A 24,983-nucleotide genomic window follows, 5' to 3' on the forward strand; every position below is an offset into this window, starting at 1 on the left:
GAGAACCAAGAGTAATTTGATTCTTAGAGTTTTATTCTCTAAAGGGATTCCATTGCTGGTGCAAAATGTTGAATTTTAGTATTGTTGATTGTGAATTGAAATTATATATGAAATGCTTGTGTATTTGGTCCACCACTGATAAGTGTACACTAAAAATAATCTTGACCAAATATGATTATTGCATTGGCTTGCTCAGCTGTGGGTTGTTTGACAAAACACAGCTATGCAATGTTCTGTAAATGTAAGGCTTGTTGTAGAAGTAGATTGTTACCGGACATGGTGTTTCAAAAACAGAGTTAGTTAAGTAAATATAGTTCAGCTTTTAATGTTAAACTACAGCTATCTTCTATGATATGCTATGGTGACCCTGATGTCCAGCTTTTGAGAACAAACACCGGGGGTCTCCATCTTTTCAGAGGTGTGAGCATAAACATTAGCAGTATCTCTGCCTGCTCGATGGGGGCTTGGGGCAGACAGATGGAATCTATTAGAAAAAGAGCTGGTCTATGGAGCTTGTGATGGCTTACACACACACAAAATACGCTCTATTTAGACTGTAACATTTGCCGAAGGGGGATGTCACATGATGTAGTCAAATCAATGGAGCTTCCTCATTCGCCATCAGAGAAGGAAATGTATATTCTCTTTCCCTCTCTTCTCCATCTGTCTCGCTTTCTCGCCATTTCGCTGTTATTCCTTCATTTACCCTCTATGATTCTCTTCCAGATCATATAGTGTAATAATACAGTACATGATGTTTTCAATTTAAATGGTTCTTTGCAAAAAATAAAAAAATATATTTATTTATAATCATATAAATGATCAAGTGTTACTGAAATTAAAACAGATTCTGTAGTACCGAAAAATTTCACCTGAATGACTTTGTTCTGCAGAACACAAAAGAAAATATTTTGTAACCGTAACAGTTTTGGGTGTCATTGACTTCTCTACAAAAGAAAAGGGGAAAAAAAGATAATATTTTTATTAATAGTCCATAGAGGAAAGAAAGTCATACGATTTTGGAATAAAGGGAGGTTAGCAAATGATAACTACATTTAAAATGATTTAGAATTTTGGTAGGTAGAAACCAACATACAAAACAACTAAATAGAGATTGAGAATAAAACATTTGTGCAATTTGACTTTTAACTCCAAACGTCATAGCTACTAAGATCTAGCCTTTGAGACAACTTCTCTATGTCACTAGCAAAGGTCTCTCCTGTATGCTCCAAATAGTGTCCTGATTCCATCCGTCGCATCTCCCTCTCTCTCCTTTTCTCTGCTGTTAATTCTCTTCCGTCTTGCTGTCTTACCTCACCACTGTCTCCTGATACATCAAAATCAATAGGGTCATCACAAGGAAGGCATATATGGCCAATTTCCTCCCACCATCCCCCATATGCTTTTATTCTCCTCCATCTTTGCATCAAACTCGAGTAGTGCTGGCTAATCATATCCTCTCTCTGGCACGATGGAGAAGACCGGAGGCAGACAGGCGTTCCTTTAGGGTGTGCCCACCGTTAAAGCGCCTAAACAGCCTTCCTCTTTTATTTCAGGAGCAACTCTTTAAAAGATCTGATGGTGTAAATGAATGGAGTAGCCACCATTGACGTGCAAATGGACACATATATGCATACAATGCTTCTAAATAGAGGTATAGTGTGTGTTCACTGTCTAAACAGCCTTCCTCTTGAAAAGACTGAGAACAAACCAATTGTATAAAGACAATCTGATGGTGTAAATGAACACAGTAGCCACCCTGTTTATGCATAAACTGACACATATGTACACAGTGCTTCTTATTGCCACAAAAGCTCTATGAGGCATTTACAATCTCTACATGTGGAGTATTAACAAGGTTAATAACTGTAAAAGCACACACAAATACATAAACGCATATACTGTTAGTGTCAGTAGCTTGGGGTGGCAGTGATGCGTGTAAATGCATTCGATTTGTTGGGGGTAGGGAGTAAAACCATCTTCAGTCTTTATTTTCATACACATGCACAACAGTCTTTTAGAAACACTTTTAGAAATGCTTAAATCTTGAGCACTGATACACATTTAAATTAAATGTGCACAATTTAGCATTTAAATACACATGCAATGCCTGGATTCTGGAAACGGACACATGTGAAAAGACACAAGTAAAAGGCACAAGAAAATAACCCTATGCACATTTTAGCAGATGCCAGTTTGTTCAATGTTATATATGACAATTTCACGTTGTCAAGCTACATTATATACCCAAATACAGTTCAACACATTGCGATTGCCCTCCCACACCCACCTGCCAATCAAATCGCCTTGATGGATTTTGGCTGTTTTACTGCAGGGATCAATGTCAATCAAACCTGCTACAAGACGCCCAACCGACTCACATCAAATTATCTTTAGCGTGCTGCCCAAGGTGCTCAGATATGTCACAACACCCATGGTTTTATTTAATCCCTGGGATCACTTTCAATCTCCATAATCCTGATTGCATACATGTTGAAATTTGAGCCCTTCTTGCTTTGACCTATCGAATTTGGATTCATGGAAATGGAGATATGGCTTGAGCAACACTACCTTTTGTGCTGATCTCTCCGAACCTATTTCTGTCATTGATTTTAGTGACTGCTGAAGACACTGATGGGTGATGGGACGGTTAATGTAGCTATTCCTGCATCTTCACACGCCGATCCAAGCACATCTAGCATTCCATTCGTTTTCCGACAGATAAATAAACTGGAAAGCGCCTTCACGCAGAGAAAAGTGCTTTTAAGACGATATCTGGTTTTCTTTTCGCTCTAAAGCTGAAATGGAAAACCCCACCCAAAACACCCAGATGCAAAAACGCAGCCGCACTCGGTCGGAGCCACTGCGTACTGTAACTGCACTGACATGTCATTTCCTGCATAACATGACACAGAGTCATTGTGTCATTCAGTCCACAGTCAGTGAGTAAAATGCTATAATGAAGCATGTAGTGACAAACACAGCCTTCATCACAACGGCATTGACCCTTAGGCACATGATCCCTTAATTCCGCACTATTAGCATTCATTTATTTTTAATCTGCTTGAATAATAACATACTACATCATATAGGCAAGCTGTTTTTGCGTGGTAGACACTCACTTTCCACTGCGTACAGTGACTCTACAGTCAGTTTTACCCCCACCGTAAGCTCACGCATGCTGCTTCATCAGCTCACGCACAGCACGGCGGTGGTAGCGTGCTCATTCTAGCATGTCTCGATGACTTATCCTAATCCTTATGTCTTAGGCAAATACCAATAGCTGAATCAATCTCCAGTGTAAAGGCATTCCCCTTGTTTCTCCTCTTTTTTTTTTTTGCTCGAATTTTAATGAAGACAAGGGAGGAGATCCAATCAGAAGGTGGGAGAGACCACTCGCAGGCAGACGGAGGGTGTCGGTGATGGTATAGATGGAGAGCGCTCCTGGCTTCCTCTCTCCCTCCCCTCTTCCCGTTCCCCCTCTCGTCAGCACTCTCCTGTGGGTGGTACGACCTGGCAGATTACAAAACACCCCTCCCATGTGTCTCTCTACTCTCTGTGCCAGGGTGAGGCTACCGATCTCATTCTCCTGGAGCGTGTGAGTGTGTGAGTGGAGTTAGAAAGCAGGGATGGAGAAAGAGGCGTAGTTAACAAGAGCAAGAGGAAGGAGGTATGAATGAGAGTGTGTGTGAGATTAGAGCTGGGAAGATCGTGGAAGCGACGGGACACAAGCAACACTACTGTCTGCAAAGATCATGAGGGGTATCCGAGGGGTAAGTGCAGGCGGCAAGCACGTACACACACACACACATACGTGTACTACACACGCTCATTGACATTGTCTATGTGTGTATGCTCTAATGCCTGAGGCCCTGCAGAGCATACACTTCCTTTATTTCGAGTGTGTGTCTTGTGCACACCACTGGTAATGCCCTTATAAAGTGCATGTTCTCTTTGTTTAACAGTCTGTCACATTATATTGCTAACCTGTCCACTATAGCATCACTATAAGAACAGTGACTTCTCTGTCAAGCTGTGCTGTGGACGGGGGACTGTCCCTTTGGTTTTCCTGAAACAATGAGACTTTTCAAAGATGCCCTCGGAATTTTCGAAAATATGGAAAACGCATGCGGCTGGGAGAAACGTACACCTTTATGAGATCAATTTAATGTTGCGCCAAAAAGGCTGTCCAGAAATCACTGCGCAAGCCCTGTTCACACTGCAAAGAATGGGAAGCGGTTCACACACAAGTACAGACATATGGACACACATGTGTTCGCATGCACACATTCTCACACATCAAGCAGAGCATATAGAACTGTCATGAGTATATAGCCGCTTCATCTAGAAGGTGCAGGAAGCGGCTTCTCCGTAGATGCAGAAAGCTTCAGGAAGCCCTGCTCTATGGACTACAGAGAGCCTTTTAAGGCAAGAAGGAAGGGGCATCTTAGAGACTCCCACAGATAAAGTTTAGCCTCTGTGCTCTAATAGGTATAGCTTTAATATGGGAAAACCTTGGAGGCCAGTGTCTCTGAGAGAACTACTCAGAGGTCAGGTGTGGTCGCAGTGTGACGGCACCGACTGAACCTTGCCTGAGCGGTAGTCGACTTTTCCTGTTGACCTGCACACAGATGAACCTTCATCAAAATGCTATCCAAGCAACATTTTCACTGGGAAGCGTTTAATATTCACAGAAATCCAAAATACATTTGGTGTACATGATGTCTGAAAATGTGTCTCTTTATGTAGGTAAAGTTAATGTATGTGTGCTATGTATGCTTGTCTGTGTGTGTTTGCCAGTGGGGGGCTTCATTAGTGAGCTGAGGGAACCCAGGTACATTAGCCTGTGTCTCTCACCTGCGTCCATCCACACAGGAGGAGTCTACCCTGACATTTCCTGTTCTCAGCTTAATGTTACGAAAGGCCATTTAACCCGTGTCACCAACAGCATCCATGAAAGCGCACTTCACTGCAGATATGCAGAAAATCGACTTGCTGAGCGTACGCTCGTGGTCTCAGGATCATTTTTAGCATCATTGACCATATATTTAGTTTATCAATAGATAACAGATTTGAAACATACATGACTTAAGTACGACACTGAATATTTCTAAATATCCCCATATTGAGTTGAATGCTGCGTATTTAGCAGAAGGGTGTCAGTGTCAGCCAACTACATTTGCATTATTCATGCATATATATGCGCGATTTGATGCCTTCTTTTGAATAGAGTTGACATATAATAATTGCTAATTGATGATGTAGAATTAGCCGCATAAAGCAATAGTTTCGTCTGGGGTGTGATTCATACATGTGTTTGCATGATGTCCTGAATAAATGCCTCTATTTTGGCAAAAACCATCTTGGCACCAATGACATCGTTGTGCTTCTTCATTTTACTGCCTATGTGTTCATCACGTCCTGAAGAAATACTAACTGATGAGTGCCTATAAAATTCCAGCATATCGAGACCTTTTAAAACGACCATAGACTGGATTGCATTTAGGCCTGTTTCTCGTTAAAGATAACTCATTGACATCTGCCAAGGTTCATTTTTAAAATTCACTTGCATTGCTCCCTAAACAAAACACAGTTTAAGTCTGAGACACATTATTTGGATTGTAGTGCTTGTTCAGTGTACCATTTGGACTCAGTTGTGCTCCATATGCTCACTGTGGCTTTGGGTGTGGTGCTGTACGCAACCAAATGCTGGACTAAGCGTGAGGATTTACCTAAGCTGTGTGTCTGCAAGCGGTTGTGTAACGCAATTGTTTTTTTAGTGTCAATTAATGTAATTTGCAAACGACCGCTACCTTGATATCTGGGATATATGACACAAATATGCATGGCTGACTTTTATTTCAGTGTCTCTAATGCGACAAATTAGACATTATTACAATTCTACTGAGCGACAGTGTTCATATAGATACAGCTGCTTTACACTGACAGAAAACAGTTTTTGTATTTTAAAAAGACACAGAAAGACATGAGTTTAAGACAAAGACAGAAAGAAAATGTCTCCAATATTTTTCCATCTAACCCATGTAAAACATACACACATACACACACATTTATATATATGTATATATATATATGTCTGTGTATGAAGGAGCTCTTTGGATTGTTAAATAATAATAGCATTAATCTATCTCTATAATATGAAGCTTTCCCTGTGGATCCGCTCACAAAATGGCCGTAGAGGCAGTGCTGCCCACAGACTCTGTGATTGACAGAGAATTCCTCCGAGGATGGTTGTGCGCTATATGGTGAGGAGCTCGGGAAGTGTGTGTAGGAAGAATCACCAATGCACCAAGGAGGTTCCTCGTCTTTGTTCTCTAAGCCATAACCGTTAACAAAGGCAGTTTGAAAGCAATTCATTTTCTAATGAACGTGTTTTCGGTCTGCATTTGTGCAACGCAAATTATGCTAGATGCGTTTTCAAAGATGTCAGGAGATAAAGGTATGTCTGTACAGCACGTAAAGCGAATGAGTGTGTGTCGCTTGCTTTGTGTTGACTGAATGGAGGTTTTGTGATTGTGGACTGAGTTTATATTAAACTCAACATTCAAGGTTCCTTCACTCTTTTATTTAGTACAGACTTACAGTGTCCAATTTTATAAATAACACTTAATTCATATTCATGAATGTATAAATTGCACATTCTTTTCAGTGATCTTTTCAATTAAAGCAACAATTATTTTGCAATATAAAAAGACATAATTTTTTTTTTTTTTTTACATGAATTCTAATTTATTTAGCCTTTAATGTTATCACAAATGCCATTCAGTCATTTTAATACACAAAATTAACAAAATTATTTAACTGCTACATTAAAGGGATTTTAATTCATTGGATGAACACATTTGTATTACCAGTTTTGTCTCATAAAAATAATTAAACTCCGACAAGCTGCTTTAAAATTCTCTTTAATACTGTTAAACAAGAAAGTGTTTAAAGCGTCTTAGCAGTACAGTACAGAAAGCCCTAATTTAAACGGCAAAATATTGATTTAAAACAAGCCATTATTATTACCATCAATGACGTTATTATGGAAATCGCTTTTACGTGAAGGAATGTATTGGCGTGCATTATTCTATTGGATAATCCTCAGCACAGCACTCGCTAACACTAAATTCCATTCAGTGCCACAATAATGCCGATATCAGACAAAAGCTTCTCAGCAGAGCAAATGCACAATACCAACGCTGATTAGTCTATTAAAAAGATAACATGCCTCCCATCCCCCTCCACCCAACCCTATCTCTCTCACGCACACTCCCTCATTTTTCTCATTGATTGGTTTGCTATGCCGGAATTAGCCTCCCATTTCCGTTCCTGAGCTCGGCTCTATCCAGTGGTTTTCAATTCTGATTTCTTAGAGCCACAGCATTGAGCATTTGGTATGTTTTCCATATTTAACACACCTGATTGAGATCATCAGATCATTAGGGACTGAGCTGAGTGTGTCAGATCTTCTGGACCAGGATTGAAAACCACATCTCCGCAGTCCTCTTTCTCTCCTTACTTTCATCCTTAGCATAACTGGAAAAATACCCGTTCATGGACACAATACTTTTTTAATAAAAACAAATTAAAATCATTGTGGACCTTTTTTTTTTATTATTATGCTTATTCGGTTATTTTGTTTTACACATTAATGCTAATTAGTGTTCATGTAGCTCAATTGGTAGAGCATTGCCTTATCAAGTGCAAGGTTGGGGGTTCGATTCCCCGGGAACACATGATAACGATTGATAGCCTGAATGCACTGTAAGTCGCGCCTGCTAAATGCATAAATTTCATTTAATTTGAATTTAATGCTTTTAATTGCAATTAATTTGATAGATGAATCTGCATCAATTAATACAATTCTAGACACAGACCAAAAAATAGAGCGTTTTAAACCTAAACGATGGGACAAGTAAGCTGTGGGGCCTTTTTCTCTTTGCTCGCTCTTATGAATTCTGACACTCAGCCATGTTAAAGCAATACAGGCAATATTCCATGTAACGGCACCATTAAAAGTTATTAATAATACAGAGAGGGTGACTGTGTGTGTTTAGTGTCTGTGCTCCCCGAGGGCCTCGTAAAACAGATGTGTTCTATATCCACATCTCTTTGAGCATCAAACATCTCGTTTGTAGGGTTTCCCTTCATTTGTTTCCCCTTCATTTACATACACACACGCAGCAGCGTGCATATTCATGTACATACTCATGCTCAGGCACACGCACAAGTGTCATGTGACCGCACTGGAGTCTCCTCTGAGCTCTTTGTGTGTAGCCCCTCATTCTGTCACACTCAGACACACCACACACACGCGTGTTCCCGTATGTGTGTGCATGTTCTCTGTTGCTCCTGCATATCTGCACACACACTCTCTGCGTGGGCTTTGTGTGGGTGGAGAAAGTGGAGAACAATGATGGGTTCTCTTGTCTGTCTGGTCGCTCGCTTCAGGACGTGTGTGTGTGTGTGTGTCAGTCTCCAGTGTTCTGATGCACTTACACAAAGGTAAGCACCTTCTTCTTTTGTACTTTGCTGTCTTGTTCTTGCACCTCTCCTAGAAGATTCCTTGAATGTTTATCGTAGACTATATTTGTTGCTGCAAATGGTTTGTTGTTATATTCTTCATGTAATTTTATTTAGCTTATCAGCGAATGCTAAATGAACCATGGAGGGTTATTAAACAACAAAATTCAGTTCGAATTCATACCTCAGGAAACGATTCCAACGGCTGTCTTTGTCTTCACACCACCCACATGCCACATGATCATGCGTTTCTTAAATATAAGATGGAATATTACTTTTATCATGGGAATTCGTTTGTGAATGAACTACAATTGATCCGTTTTTCTTCTCCATCCGTTATCGCTGCATGTCTGACTGTTTGAGCGGACATCTCGCATTCATTCATTCCCCATAACGTGCCAAGACCGAACCATGTCGCCGGCTGTAAAGCGCTTCCCAAAGACCACATTCCATCACACTCGTTTACCGAGGGGTTGTCTGGCCTTTCCGCTCTCTCTTTCTCTCCTCCGTTTCTCCCTCCCCTCATTGTCCTCCTCGGCTGCCTGATGCAAACCTACTGAATCGGTGCTCGCATATTTTATGACAAGGATAATATTAGTCCTGTTTGACAAGCCTGAGCTTGATTGAGGTTTAATTGAGCTATTTTTAAAAGTTACACCATGGTTTTATTGGTACGTAGCTCTACCAACCATAAGAGGCATTATCAGAGAGGCTTTTTCAGCTTTCAGATGCCGATGGCAGATTTGCTTTAAACTGTGAGTAGGTATTGTGCGCTATTCTTATCAGAAGAATAGGACTTGGTATCTAACACTAGTATATGCTTCCTTTTTGTTTCTTATCAGGATCAAATCCTTTGTGTTTACGTCCAATCGACTTGCACGTTTCGCTTTGACTACAATGTTTCAGAATGCATTAAAACAGAAAATTCTGCAGCTACTCCAAACGAATAAAACAGTTTTATTCTAAGATGACTATGATGTAAATGCGGTGTGTTTGCATTCTTTATTCAGCATATTTTAAAATGCATATTAAATCCCATTATCCATGTATGTGATTTAATTAAGTGGAGAATCATTTCTGACACAAACATAAAGCACAGAGTTGCACACTCCCTTACAAAATCGACTAGTCAGGTCAGATGATGGCACCCACTTTAAATGAAATATACGAGTACACCACTCGCAGTCCTTCACCATATTTCTCAATGCTTTGTAGTTCACGGAGTCATCGGTTCTGTGTTCAGTAGAGTGGAAGAATTTGGCTTGAACCGTAGACTCAGCCTCGTATGAACTCACTCCATCCCTCCCCTCAGTTCATCTCTCTCTCTCTCTCTCTCTCTCTCTCTCTCTCCTCCCCCTCCCATCCACTCCCCGTACATTCATTTCTAAAGCTTAGCATGCTACAAAAGGGTCAGGAGCGTAAATCACACTATAAATCCCTGTTAAAACCGCTGAAGATTTACTAGATTTTATCTTCAGTAGCAGCTACCTTTTCCGCCCAAGACAGCGTGCCCAACAGATGTCAGGGGAAACTGGGATTGCGAAATTGATGTTATATTCGTTTTTTCAGTTGAGCAGGGAAGGGTGAAAGCTTAAAATGAGTGAAATTTATCTGACGTCTTTTGTTGGAATTAATTGGGACTTTTTAGTAAGCTTTTGTATTTTTCATTTTTAAAGGTAGAATTTTTTAAGAACCAAATTCCACTGTTAACTAGCATTTATAGTTAGCATATTGGCTGTTTATAAGTACTTATAAAGCACATATTAATGCCTTATTCTGCATTTTAGAGACCTTAAAAAGATCCGATGCCTAAATGTAACAACTCCTGAACTAACTATTAATAAGAAGAGCATTACGAGTTTATTAAGGCAAATGTCACAGCTGTTAGTTAATAGTGAGAAATGGTCCATGAATTAAACGAAACATTCTTAGCATATGCCATTGGTCAGATATGAAGATATGAAGACAGCTCACATAATTGGTTGAGCCAATGTACTTTCATGGCAATTCATAACTATTTTACATTGTTGCGAATTCGTATGAATTTGTATGATTGTATGATTTTCACTTACACCAAACTGAGAGTTGGGTTTAGGGGTGGGCCTTCATGCTGACTTTTCTTATTTTCGTTTTATCAAAAAGTCATGGATCAGATCATGCGAATTTCCCACCAGTTCTCCCAAACGTAACATTTTCCACATTTCTTGTGAGAATGGATTGGTTTGAGATTAGGGATTGCACACTTTAAAACGTTATTTAAATAAAAAGATGCTTTTGCTACACTGAGAGCCATTTATTTCCTTTGAAACTTTCTCACACAGCTATGTCGGAAATAAGAAAAAGTGCCTATTTCCTTCTAAGATGTTGGGTTAGTGGTCTGTGTTTTTTAATTCCTCAAAATACTGTTCTTGGACTTCATAAATGTGCGTTGCCAAATCCCAAAGAGTTCAGCTTTGTCATTTATGAATAATGGAGATGCAAATTGTAAAAACAGTCAATATTATGCATTAAAATGGTATAAGAGGATTAGTTACATGGCATTAGTGTGCTGTCGGCATCATGAGTGTGTCGACACTGGGATTATAACATGAGGATAATTGGCATTTTTCTTGGAATGCCAGGAGACAAACTGGGACGGTAAAAATGAAAATGTAAACTCGAGGCAAAAATACGGAAATCAAGTAACAATGATGAACTTTTGGCAGTAAATCACTGTTGATATGCCATTGAACTGTTCTTCTGTGTGTTCGTGCGAAGCGTGTGTGGAGCGAGGGTCAGAGCAGATTTCCATGAATCCTGAATTGCTGTGGCTCTATAATCCAGAGAAGAGCTCTTCACGCGCTCTTAATATGTGTGCTTTAATAGACGGCAAGACCTGGATAACCTCAGCTTTGAAGTAATTCTGTTCTGCGTTCTCTCTCTGGCTCTTCGCTGACCCTTTCTCCTCAGCGTATAAAAAAAAAAAAAAACAGTCGCACATTCGTATTGTCTCCTGCACAAGTAAACTTCACAGTTCATCCGTTCAGCCATCAAACACATTAGATCCTGCTCTACTCTGCACAGCGGTGATAGAGTGACACACAAAGGGCTTGTAGCACTAGCTTGCAGAGCCTGTTTTTTACAGGATGACATTACTTGCGCCCGCGGCAGTCTTAAATGGATTTCACACCCATACCTCCTCGGTGGGGGATTTTCTGCTGCTGGGCCCAAACTTAGCTGCAAACTGTCAGCAATTTTACATTTCGCTGCTTGAGGATAACAGATGCTTCCTTTCCATGAATTCTGACCGCATCTATCTATCTATCTATCTATCTACAATGTCACAAATTGGCCTTATATTCATCACTTCTGACATTTTTCTCATTGCCATTTTTCATCACATCTCAAATTATATTTTGAGTTTGATAACATAAAAAAAGCCAGATTTCTTTTTTCTTACTAAATCTATTTTTATAACTATCCTAAAAACACAACATGAAATCATATCATCACACTTAAATTTGACTTAATTGGATTTGTACCTTTCATCTAAAATATTCTCTTCACTGTCTTTGTATTATTAGCAAGCAAACATATTCACTTAAAAAAATATGGCAAAATTGTTAATGATTATATTATTGATATAAATTTTCACACTATGACTATTTAATTTGTTTATTATAATCTCATGATGATAATCATAGCTTATTAAAAAAGCAATTCATATTTTTATGATATCATTTTCGTAGTTTAATTTTGAAACTGTAGCTCTCAAACTCTAAGTAGCACAAAAAAAAAATCTAATATAATTCAGTGGAAAAAAAAAATTCAAGACAATTGATGAAACTGTCAAGTAACAAAAAGTTAAATCTATAAAAAATAATAATAACAATAAAACTTAAGGAGAAAAAAAAAATCTACCTGTCGTACAAATGAAATAACCTGTACTAACATAATAATTGATTATTTTGATGGGCAAGCCTTAGTATTTTTACATATGAACACCAGCTTTAGTAAAGTGAAAATCTGAAAAAATAATAAAAATATATTATTTATTACTGGCAAATTGTTAATGATGATATTATTGATATTCTTTTTCACTCTATGACCATTTAATTTGTTTATGATAATCTTGTGTTGATAATCATAGCTTATTTAAAAAAAAGCAGTTCATATTTTTATAATATAATTTCGTAGTTTAATTTTGAAACTGTAGCTCTCAAACTCCAAGTATCAAAAATAAATAAATAAAATAAAATAAAAAATACTAATAAAATTCAGCAAAAAAAAAAAAAAAAAAAAAAAAAAAAAATCATTTTAATGAAACTGTCAAGTAATAAAAAGTTACATCTATAAAAATAGTAATAACAATAACAATAAAACTTCAGGAGAAAAAAAATCTACCTGTCATACAAAAAATGAAATAACCTATACTGACATAATAATTTATTATTTTAATGGGCAAGCCGTATTTTTACATATGAACACCAGCTTTAGTAAAGTGAAAATCTGATAAAATACATTTTGATTGCCTTTGATCACTTCACATGTAACACACACATACACACACACACACACACACACACACACACGTTCAAAAGCGTGTGCTCACAATTCATCCATTCAGATTTTCTTAATTCCCTCTTTCAGAGACAGACTTCAAGTCCTGCCAGAGAGGAATAAAACTTAACAGCAGATATGAAATGTAACAAATAATAATCCCTTGAGTGTGGGGGCTCTGGATGGGGAGACGGATGAGGGAAGAGAGAGACAGAGAAAAAAAGCAGGTTTAAAACTGGTTTTGTCAGTTCTGTCTTTGCATGCGTGTCTTAGCGTTTGTCTCCTCGGCTCTTTCTTTGGTTATAATCATCACACCTCTCTGAACTGCACACAAGAATAATTATCCTCTAAACACTTTTACACTCGCAGCCACTCTTTATGTAGTGCGATGTGTTGGTCTAGATAATGATACAGCTTGCCCCAGAAGTGGCAGTGATGGCCTAGTCCGTATGGCAAACTATACTGTGACACAATTTAGAACAGGCAGCAATCATTCGGTCCATGCCCCTAGGCCTCAAAATCATTCCGTAAAATTAAAGTCTCCTTTTTTACTGCTCTAGTTTCTCCTCCTAATTTTAAAAGGTTGTGGACGGATATTCTTTTCTCAGCTTAGAGCGAGCTGCGAGCGCTTCTCGTCTCTGCTCGAGAAATATATCTCTGAAGATCTGAATTAAAGTCAGCAGTGTGATGGAATTAATTGAAACTGTTTCAGTGAAAATGCTCTTTCACTTTGCTTTTTTGTTTTCAATGACTAAATCACATTCATTCACTTGTTCGTTGATTTTATTAGTATTTTTTTTTCTATAAAAACAGACAAAACATTAGTCACATTCATCAGTCATGTCCTTAAAATAATTATGTGAACAGTCATTTTTATAATCAACACAATTATACTCATGAATGGATCAGAATACTCTATAAAACAATATCTGCTCAAGGAAGAGCATTTCCTGTAGCGCGAGAGCCGAAGCCTCCCAGATTGAATCAGCATGCAGGAAGCCAGCAATTATCTGAAAGAGAGAAGGTTAATGTACTGTACACTTTACCATCTATCAGCCTGTAGCCCACACCACAAATGATCTTTTAAAGTCACTAATGGCCTTCTGTGAAATAATCAACACGCGTGTGGCTCATAGAGGAAAAGCAGCTGTGCTGAGCACTGTGTGTGTGTGTGTGTGTGTGTGTGTGCCTACAGCCATCACCTGATTCAATGACAGTCCAGAAATAAATACTAAGGTCAGAAAATGCTTAACTAGATAAAAAAATTCTACATTATGAACTGTATATATATATATATACATATATATATATATATATATATATATATATATACACTTTTTTTGATAATGTTAGATAACTTATAATCTTAGTAATAAAAATGACTAATACATAAGACAAGTAGGATGAATATACATTTCACTTTTTACACTTTTTACATCAGATGTAGACATATAGACAAAAATAATTAATCAATCAATCAATTTGAACAAAATCGGTACTAAATTGAACAATAAATGTAATTTATTAATTAATAATTGCATGAATTCATTCTCAATTAATTAATTAATTAATATTGAACTTTTTAGATTTTTTAACAAACACAAACAACTTTAACATTTTCAATATACAAAAATTTAAAAATCGCTTAAAATATTCAGCTGTATAAAACATCTATTTAGTTAGTTAGTTACTTACTTTGTTCGGTATTAAATCTGACAAAATCAGTAATACTTAAAAAAAAATAAAAAAAAAATAGAATGTTTACACTTTTTACACCAGCTAAAGATTATGCATAATTCATATAATTGTCCATTAGTCATTTTATTTGTCAAACCTAATAATAAAAAATTACAGATGTTAAGTTTAAAATTTTTTTTTATCTATTTGATAAAATATAATGAATTAAATAAAAATATAATAAAATGATATATATATATATATATATATATATATATATATATATATATATATATATATATATATATATATATATATATATATATATATCCAATACAATTATTTATTTACTTTAACATTATTTAAAGATTATGCATAAGTCACATCTCTGTCATCTTTATATTTTAAATAAACACTAAAAACAAACAAAAAGCTGAAAACTAAACTTACTATATACAAATTATCTGGTCAATAATGAAAAAAAAAATATTCAAATGTTCAGCTTTATAAAAACATAATTCATTCATTCATTCATTCATCCGTTCGTTCAATCAATTCATTAAACAAAATCAATAATAAAATACTTCTGTATGAAAATAATTTCTAAATATCTTTCTTATGTTAGCTGTAAATTATTTAACAAACACAAGTGACGCTCTCGCTGAAGGGATATTTTAGGGGATTTCTCTGGAAATGCAAAACAATATTTCTTATTCAGTCATGATAAGATGATTCATTGCTGCATCCAATGTCACACGATCCCAAATCATAAGTCGGTTTCTTCATGACCATTATCACCTGACTAGTTCATTCATGTGACCCCGGCGGTGCAAGTGAAGGGAGAATTATTCATGGTCCAGTTTGTCAGCTTCTGTCCTTGAATCGGTTAGTCAATTAATAAACAACTGTGCCGGAACAGCAGCGAGCAGGCCGCTGGAGAACACCTCCGCTCAATCAATGAGGGTAATCATATGCCTTAAATCTGATATCGAGCCCGAGTGTGAGCCAGGTGATTAATCACACTGTTAACTTTGAAAAACGAGTCTGGCTGTGGTTGACCCTCCCCCTCACCGATGAAGCCAGAAGTACACCGTTGTCTTCTTCTACTGTCTTACTTTCTGTTTGTTTGTTTGTTTGTGTTAATGTCCTCCTCCTCCACCTCTCTCTCTCTCACTCTATTTGTCTGTTGTATTTTTTCTCTTCTCTGTCACTCTGTCACTTGCTTGCTGCAAACGTGCTGACCAAGCGATCACATTGTTATATGTTTAAATTATATTTTGGCCCCCTTTTAGTCCCGAATTAACTTTCACTATAACACTATAACATGCTAAGTGTGTGTGTGTGTGTTAGTGCAAATGTGTGGTTAGATTGCTGTCTCACAGATTTTCCAAAAGCGTTCAGAATTCCTACATTTTCCCAAATCATTTCATGCAAATTTAACCTTCTATTTAAAAGCAGTCAACTGAATCTCCTTTTAAACACTGAAATTGACATTTTTTATTAGTTCATCACTTTTCAAAAAATATATATATTTTCCTTTCCTTTCCCATGCATTGCTGTTTTATAACGCAGTATAATTCTGTAATTTCTCAGCGCCAGTTTGATATTTTAGTCTCCAAAACCACAGTCGTTTTAAATAATAATGTGCCCTGTGTTTTCTTGCAGCATGCAGTCAGAATGGTGCTTCCTGAATTATGTTACACAATACTCTCTAAATGGTAAGTATATCGCAATAATCATATCTCATTTTGCTCATATTTTAATGCTCTTCTTGCATTATATCAACCCATCTCCCTCAGTGAAAATCTCATGAACAAAGGGATGTAAATTACAAATCGTCTTCTTGTTTTTCATGTTTACATCATTATGGAGAGCCGCTGGAAATATAATAAATGACACACTCAACACTCAAACTGTGCTTATAGTTTGTAAGATCAGTCGTTTTAAAGCTAATACAGAATAATAAAAAAATCATTATTTTTACTGTACAAATGTGAAGACAAATGAATCTTCATGAGATAACATTAAAAAAACATCATTTTTAATTGCAACACACTTTCAGATTGTTATATAATTGTGATTTAAGTTCTCACATACTTGTAGTTAGCCTATACATTTTATATTAATGTAATGTTTATATAATATCATTTAAAATGTTATATATTTGTTTCATTTTTTTGGCTTTTAAAAATCATTTGATATTAGTGTTTTAGGCAAAAGATGTAAAAAATAAATAAACATTGTGAACAAATGACCCTCTTTTTGCTTTGTCATGCTTTCGGCTGCCCCAGCTGCAATAGCGGCAGCACAGTTGTATTTCCTTTCCTCTCTTTGTTTCGACTGACAGGTAGAAGAGTAGCCGCGTGCCCATTGTGTCCGTGTGTGTGAGAGCGAGTGTGTGTCTTTGAATAGGGTGAAAGCACCAGGCTGGCATGCCAATAGATCTTTTCAGCAAATATAACCCCGACCGCATGCAGGCTTCCTTTCGTTTCTTTTATTTCCTCCTTCTCTCTCTGCTCGTGCTGGGTTCACCAGTAATCAGATTATCAATCAAATAAATTCACAGCCTTTTTAGACGTCGGCTAAATCTTCTTGCTTCCTGTGACTGACTCAAAGGTTGCTTGCCGCATCTGTCTCTTTGCAAATTGATCCAAGTCATCTGTTGTAAGCTCAATCTAAAATGAAATGAAATTTAGTTTATTTACATTTGACAGCTATTTATTTATTTTGGTGCATTAGCCTACATGTTATTGGCTAAAATAAACAAACTCTCTCTCTCTCTCTCTCTATATATATATACAAATATAACAAAATTAGATTTTTATATTGTTAGACCTCTAAAATGCATACGTGCATTTTTTTTAGAAGGAAAATCACAGTTAATTCTAATTTCATTTTGGATAGAAATAACGGTAACACTTTATTATATTAAGGTGTCCTTGCTATACATTATAAGTACTTTCTAATATGAGAACAATACATTATGCATAATTACATGCAAGTAACCCAAAACCAAACCCTAATCTTAACACTAACCATATAGTAAGTAGTTAATTAATATTAGTCATATTTAAAATAAAGTGTAACAAAAAATATATAAATAAATAAAAAAGAATACTTCTACAATAGTACCTAATTTAAAACTTAGTCCTTAAAATGTTACATGCAAATGATTTCAGGCATGCAGAATTTATAGATTAATGCAGATTAATAGTTCTTAGGCTTTAACTAAAATTGCATGATTTCATTTATAATTTTAAAGCAACTGTTAAAAACTGGAATTTGTTATTATGTTACATGCATATTGTTGTTTCTGTTTTTACGATGTTTGTTTTTGCATTATCCCATGTTCATTATCCTAATTTTTGTTTTCATTTCAAACCATTTTTCTTTCCAAAAAAAAACAACAAAAACAAACAAACACAAAATGCACATTCATTAAGTGTGCATGTTTACAACATTCCCACCAAACGACTGAAGCGCTCTGAACAAATGCTTTGTTGGACCAAATATCTAATGGCACTAAATTGAAACATTATTTTTGAATCATTTAGCAACCTATTGGCCATCATTAGGCATAACTGCTAATCGTTACATAATGCAGTTAATGTTGTGTGCCTTGCACTTCATGTCAGAGCAGCTTTTCTCATCTGCTTCTGACCCGCCCACAGTAATGGGTCTGCAGTCTGCTGTCAATCAAAAGCTACTTCTACAAGATGACTGATTTTATCTTGTACCATGCAGCTCAACAGATTCTTGTCGTTATGGATTTTTTTTTTTGTAGCGATGATGATTAGGCAGGATCGTGATGGGGGGAGGAGGAGATGGGAATGGCTGCAGAATGACTTGCATTTTGTGGATTCTACAGGGAAGCCTATAATCATAGCGGGACTAATTAGCAGAAGATGACTTTAATGGACTTTCTCAAGCATTTCCAGTGAATGTCCTCACCATCCGTCTGCTCAGTTTAGCAGGACATAAGGTAGAACATAATGAAAACTGTTATCTACCTAATATATTTTTAATGCAGAGAGTAAATTATATAACACAGTATATTTTTATTGCAGGGAGTCCCAGCAATAAAAAATGCATTATCTTTGCTGCTTCATATTTAACAAATAATTCAAATAAATTAAATGTGATCACACTTGTAAAATGTAACCGGCATGCTTCCCATTTGGGTTCAATATAATTTTTTTGTCTGGGGTTATGATTTATGTATATATAAGCTTTTGTGATCTGGTAAAGATAAACAGTAGATCAGATCTGCTGGGTTAGCAAGGTATTTGTATGTGCTTTGAAGTGCAGTATAACTGTATAAAAGGAATTCTCTCCTTTCAGATGAACACCACGTCATCAAACAAATTGCATTTTTTGTTTGACTAACTACAGCACAAATTCTATGTTTTTACATTTTTTATATGGTGTTATATATTTATTTTTCTTTTATTTGTTTATTTTGTTTTTTGTTTATTTTATTTTTTTCTGTTTTCTATTTTGTTTTGTTTTGTTTTGTTTCAACTGCCTTTGCTTTTATTCTCTCTCGCTCTTATTTTTTGCTTGCAACACAAAACATGGTTTTGTCTTTTTTAGATTTTGCTGTTTTGTTTTGCATTTTGTTCCTTTTCTTTCCCTCTTGCAGTTCACTCATATTAAATGCAATAAACTCCAAGTCAAGAAAAAAAAAATGAGTTCTGCGACATTGCTGTCTTTCCTCTATGGTTTTTGTTGTGTTGCCCAGAGGTCCAATGTAAAAGGAAACTCTCTCATTTTGTTTTTATCTTGCTCTCTTACAAACAAACATCTCTCTCTCTCTCTCTCTCTCTCTCTCTTTCTGACTGCAGTGCCACGCCTGCCCAGCACACAAATACTCTCAGACTCTCAGACTCTCAGACTCTGGATACAGACAGGTCCAGATAAGCGCCAGTTTACGGTTAGACATCTATTTAAGAATTGATCTTCAATCGTTTCAGCATGCGTTATAGAGAATTTAAATTAGCATAATAGGTTGGGAATCACAATGAATCTAGACTAGTACTTCTTTTAGCGAAATTATACAAAGCAGAAACATAGCAATCAGCATTGCTTACCACTTTACACCGAACAACATCATATATTGTGTGATAAAGACGGCCATTTTGTGTCTAGAGGCTGTCCCTTACTGTCTGACTACAGCAGGGAACACAGAAATGGAGAAACACTCGTGCAGCGTGGAATCAGATTGGCCATAAATGTATGCTCCTGCATTCTATCACTTAATCATTTTAGATATTAGATTAAGTCTTTAGGGTCTTTATTAGAATATTTTGAATCGGTATGTTATATTCCAAACATGTTTGAAGAAGTGAAACAGGAGATTTGTCTCTTTTAGAGGCAGTATTGGTTAACGCAGCACACATTCTCAGGGACTATCACTGCATGTCATGCGTTTACTGGCAGTCTGGAGATCACAAGGCCGTCAGACGAGGCAGTTGTGTGTGTGTGTGTGTGTGTTTGTGGTTTGGAGCTGTTTAGTGTATGCAGCAAGATTCAGACCAGTAGCTCATCACAAGATTTCACTAATAATGAGAAAACTGCCTTCTGGCTTAACAGATTCAAGAAATAGATCTGCTGACTGTAGGTATTAGCATATTTCCACAGTTAATTTATTTCTTATCATTGACATTAACATGTATTTCCCTTTACTTGATAGGACTGAAAGTCACAGACAGTTTGATTTGAACTCAGTTATGAGAATCCGAAACGCTTAATGCATGGTATTATATTATATTATATTATATTATATTATATTATATTATATTATATTATATTATATTATATTATATTATATTATATTATATTATATTAATGACTAGACTGTCTCTAACAAAGATTCCAAAACTGCATATTTACATATAATTATTCAGTTCATTTATGCATTACTTTTCCAAGTTGATGCTGTTTCCAGATGTCTCTGAAGGCATGGTTTTAATACACACAGCATCCATACACGCTAAATATATGTGTGCTTTAATTACTTATACAGTATCAGCCACATGAAGAACGATTCCTTCTTAATTATGAATTATAGCTCTGTTATTATTGTGTATCGTCTCACAAACAGAAGGAATAACGTTGGCGTGTGCTGAGCGTTCAAATATTGTACTGCATCTTTTCATCACGGTTGTATTTTGGCAGAGCATCAGCAAACCAGAGCGAGCCAGACACGTCCAGTCTGTGCCTGATTCTGTGTTGCTGTGATTGTTTGATTGATCCTTCTGTTAGGTTTCCCGCTGGGGCTTTGAGATATGTTGAAACTGCTAAGTAAAGTCCCAGGATGTGAGCTGGGTGGGCCAGCTGTCAGGAGAGCTCAGAAGGAATGGGTCGGTCTATCAGAACTTTGATGCAAACTCTGCCGTGTTTGAGGAGGCAAGGCTGACTGGGGTTGTGCCGTGGAATCCTCCCCCGCAGCACCCTCCACAGAACTCAGCTCAGGGTAATTTCCTTAAGTGCTTTAATTACGGCCAGGAGCCATTAACATTTGGGCCAGCGTTTAGCAAGCAGGAACAAGCGCGACAAACTGTCCATGTTTCCTGTCTAAGGAGCCCAATCCTGGATGGAATGGAAATTAAAAGTGGAAATTTATATCACATTAATACAATTGTTTTTTTGTTTTTTTGTTTTTTTTTTTACCTTTGTAATATGTTGGTTATTTATTTTTGTCAGGTAAAATAATGGTTTTTTTTAATGCAGTTTAATGCATTCATTATAATATGACATTTTGCATGTAAGCCAAAGATACAATACATACTGTACAGTATATTTACAGTATGTTTAACTGTAAACTCCTCGTGTGGGGGACTTTACAGTTAGGTTCCATTTGATATTGTTAACTAAATTAGTTAAAATGAACTTACAATACGAATACTTTAGTATATGCCAATTTCAACATATTTACTGAAGCTGAGCTAATATAACAATGAACAGTTTTATTTTTGGCAACTAATGTTAACAAGGATGGGTCAACAGTGTTTTTATAAATGTAATGACAGAGATTTATTACAGATGGAATTACATTTAATTAGATTTACATTTATATATGAGCATAAAGTAAAAACGTGTGTACATAAAAAGTGCATTGTGTCAAATTAATTTAAATGTAAGTGCATAGTAGTTAAGGCCATCTAATATAGAGAGGAACTAAGATGTTTAAATACTGTAAAAATTGTATTGTCAATTGTTATGTATTTTAGTTTATATATATATATACAGTAGCTATTTTAAAACACATCAAGTATCAAAAGGACACACTGTGTTTGATGTATAAATATGGCTCTGTCCCATCTGATTCCCTTCATTTTCAAAAGATCATAATCTGTTACTAGCACAGTGACACTCCTGGTGAGAACTACACAGCTGAAGATACCAGAGGACCTAATATTAAATGCACACAAATCACTGAGGTCAATTTAAAAAATTAAACTCATGCACTTCAATAAGGGTATTCAGTTCCTCAAAGACCGCTGGCAGCGAGTAGAAAGAGGACATGATTATTTCTGCTTGTCTCAAAGTCGGGTCACATGTCTCTTTTTAATGCACGCACACTAATGCTTTTACAGTTCCGTACAGTTTCCATGTATTTTCCTTACACACATGCCTTGTTTTCCTCTTTTTATGGCTTTGGCTGTGTTCTGTGACAGTCTGTGTTTGAAGGACACTGGCAGACATCCAAAAATCTCCTGCCTCTCACGGCCTTTAATTGAAACCTTAAAGCAGTTCTTGGCTCAAAAGCACTTATGTGGGCTTTGTCGCTATTAGATTGACCATAAAGGGCACGCGAGCTGATGAAACAGGATTAGAAGGGGAACGTATTGCCTGGATATTATATGTGATGTGACATGTTCATCTGTGGAGGAATTAATATGGATTAACCTGCGGTGGATAGAGAAGGGATAGTAGAATAGGCAAATAATAGAGTCAAAGGAAACAGTAATTTTCCTGTAAAAAAAAAAGAAAAGAAGAAAACCTCCACTGTATTAGTTCTACTCACTTAGGTCAGTCTTTGAACTGAAATCAGAAACATAAGCGCCACACTCATAAGACCTCTACCCTGGAGACTCTCCTGTAACCAGGAAGGAATTATCAGGAAGTCAGCATTCCCCAGTGTGGTGAACGCAGTAATTGCGCCTTTTGTTCTGCGGATCACGCAGGGTGCTTTGTAATGTGAGGTCATTTTTTGTGTTGCATGTGATGTGTTATATTAACAGCTTCTTCAACTTATATAACCATACTGAAACCTGAAAAGCAGATTTGTATGTCTGTTGATTAATTTTACACAAAATCTTAAGTGGATAGATGGATAGATACATGGATGGATAGATGGGTGTATGGATGGATGGATGAATGGATGGATGGATGATGGATAAATGGATGGACGGATGGATGATAGATTATTGATAAATGGATGGATAAATGATTGGATGGATGGGTGTATGGATGGATGGATGAATGGATGGATGGATGGATGATGGATAAATGGATGGATGGATGATGGATGGGTGTATGGATGGATGGATGGGTGTATGGATGGATGGATGATGGATAAATGGATGGATGGATGGATGGATGGATGGGTGTATGGATGGATGGATGGATGGGCGTATGGATGGATGGATGATGGATAAATGGATGGATGGATAGATGAAGGATAAATGGATGGATGGATTTTTTTTTCTTTCTTTTTTTTTTACAAAACCTTTAGCTCAAACTTAATATGAGATTTTTTTAAAGATGGATGGATGAATGAATTTGCATTTATCAGCCATGTTCCAGTAGGAAAGGGTGCATAATATATTTTATTTTTATTTCAAATGAATACAGTACTTTCACTGCTATTCTTTGAGCAATAATTATAGTGAAATGTTAATCTCTTATAGAATTCAAAACTTTTAAACATTTTTTGTTAATGAATTTACATTATTTTGAAATTAGTTTTGTTTGCGCTGCAAGATTTGGAAAATCTAAAGATCTCAAAAAAATATATAAATCATTCAAGAAAATGCAAAACATCGCTTTTAGTAACCCTGACATAAATCAACTAAATTCGTAAGTGCATCTCTGTATTTCTTTATGCACATCCTATAGTGTAAACACACACAGAGAGAAAATTGACTTTTCATCCAGTACATGAGCCATTCATTTTACAAACATTTCCATCAACTCTAAAACATAATACAGTTTAGTGCACAATTCAAAATACGAGTAGAGACCTATTTTTATGTATTTTGTAGGAATATATTGCTCTGTTTGCTAATTGACTAATATCAGTCCAGGGTGCATATGTGATATTTTTTTGTTTTGTTTTTGTTTTGATTGACAGGTGGATCCTCAGAGAGGAAGACGGTGACAGATGATGTGTTCAGACGGCGATGATGGGGCAGGGCAGCTGGTGTTGTGAATCAGGCCGCCGTGGTGAAAGGGTACGGCTTCTTCACAACACCAGGGTCTCACCTCATCACACACAACGACACCATTTACACCCTCGCACATCAACCTGTCAGTTGACCCAGTGAGAGGACGCAGCTTTCCCATCATATGTCATAAAAATGAACCTGTGTCTGCTGATGACTGATGAAGACGCATGGAGAAGAGACGCTGTTCTGCTCTGAACTTACAGAGGATTCAGTTCATTTGTGTGGTTGCGTATTTTATAGTAATTCAAATAATTAAATTGCAGTGACTGTTGATATTAATAACATAAATGTAATATCATTGAGAAATAAGAATTGCACTTGAATAGCCAAGGTAAAATCTAATATCTTGTCATATGATTTTTTTTATGCAGCAGAAGAATATTGGAACTTAAAATGTATAATGATAAAAATGTAAATAAAAATGGTATAATAAACAACACAAAAAAGTATAATAAAATATAATACAATTACTGTGTTTTCATTTTCTTCGTTGAAAATTAGAAACAAAGAAATTGTTTATTTTATTTTATTTGTCACACTTTTAGATTGGGAACCAATCTAATCTCACTATATTAACTATTAACTATATTTGCCTCAATAAACTCCCAATTTTCTTATTAATAGTTATTAAGATAGTTATTAAATTTATGTATGGGGTAGAGTACAAAGGAAAATATATTTAAGCAGAATATTTGCTTTGTAAGTAATAATTAACAGCCAATATATTAATAATAAGTATGCTAATAACCAATAGTGAGAATTAAACTAAACTATGTTGGTACCATT

The 24,983-nt window shown here is 36.2% G+C and overlaps 1 long non-coding RNA gene across 1 annotated transcript; it reads left to right on the forward strand.

Annotated features, from left to right (window-relative positions):
- Nucleotides 1-3,577: 3,577 nt before the first annotated feature.
- LOC127974927 (uncharacterized) lies at nt 3,578-24,667 on the forward strand. The gene is made up of 3 exons (XR_008157415.1): nt 3,578-3,773; nt 16,411-16,463; nt 24,104-24,667. It is a non-coding gene; the product is annotated as an uncharacterized LOC127974927 (long non-coding RNA).
- Nucleotides 24,668-24,983: the final 316 nt, after the last annotated feature.

This window comes from Carassius gibelio, chromosome B16 (assembly GCF_023724105.1).
Source record: "Carassius gibelio isolate Cgi1373 ecotype wild population from Czech Republic chromosome B16, carGib1.2-hapl.c, whole genome shotgun sequence".
NCBI classification, from domain to species: domain Eukaryota; kingdom Metazoa; phylum Chordata; class Actinopteri; order Cypriniformes; family Cyprinidae; genus Carassius; species Carassius gibelio.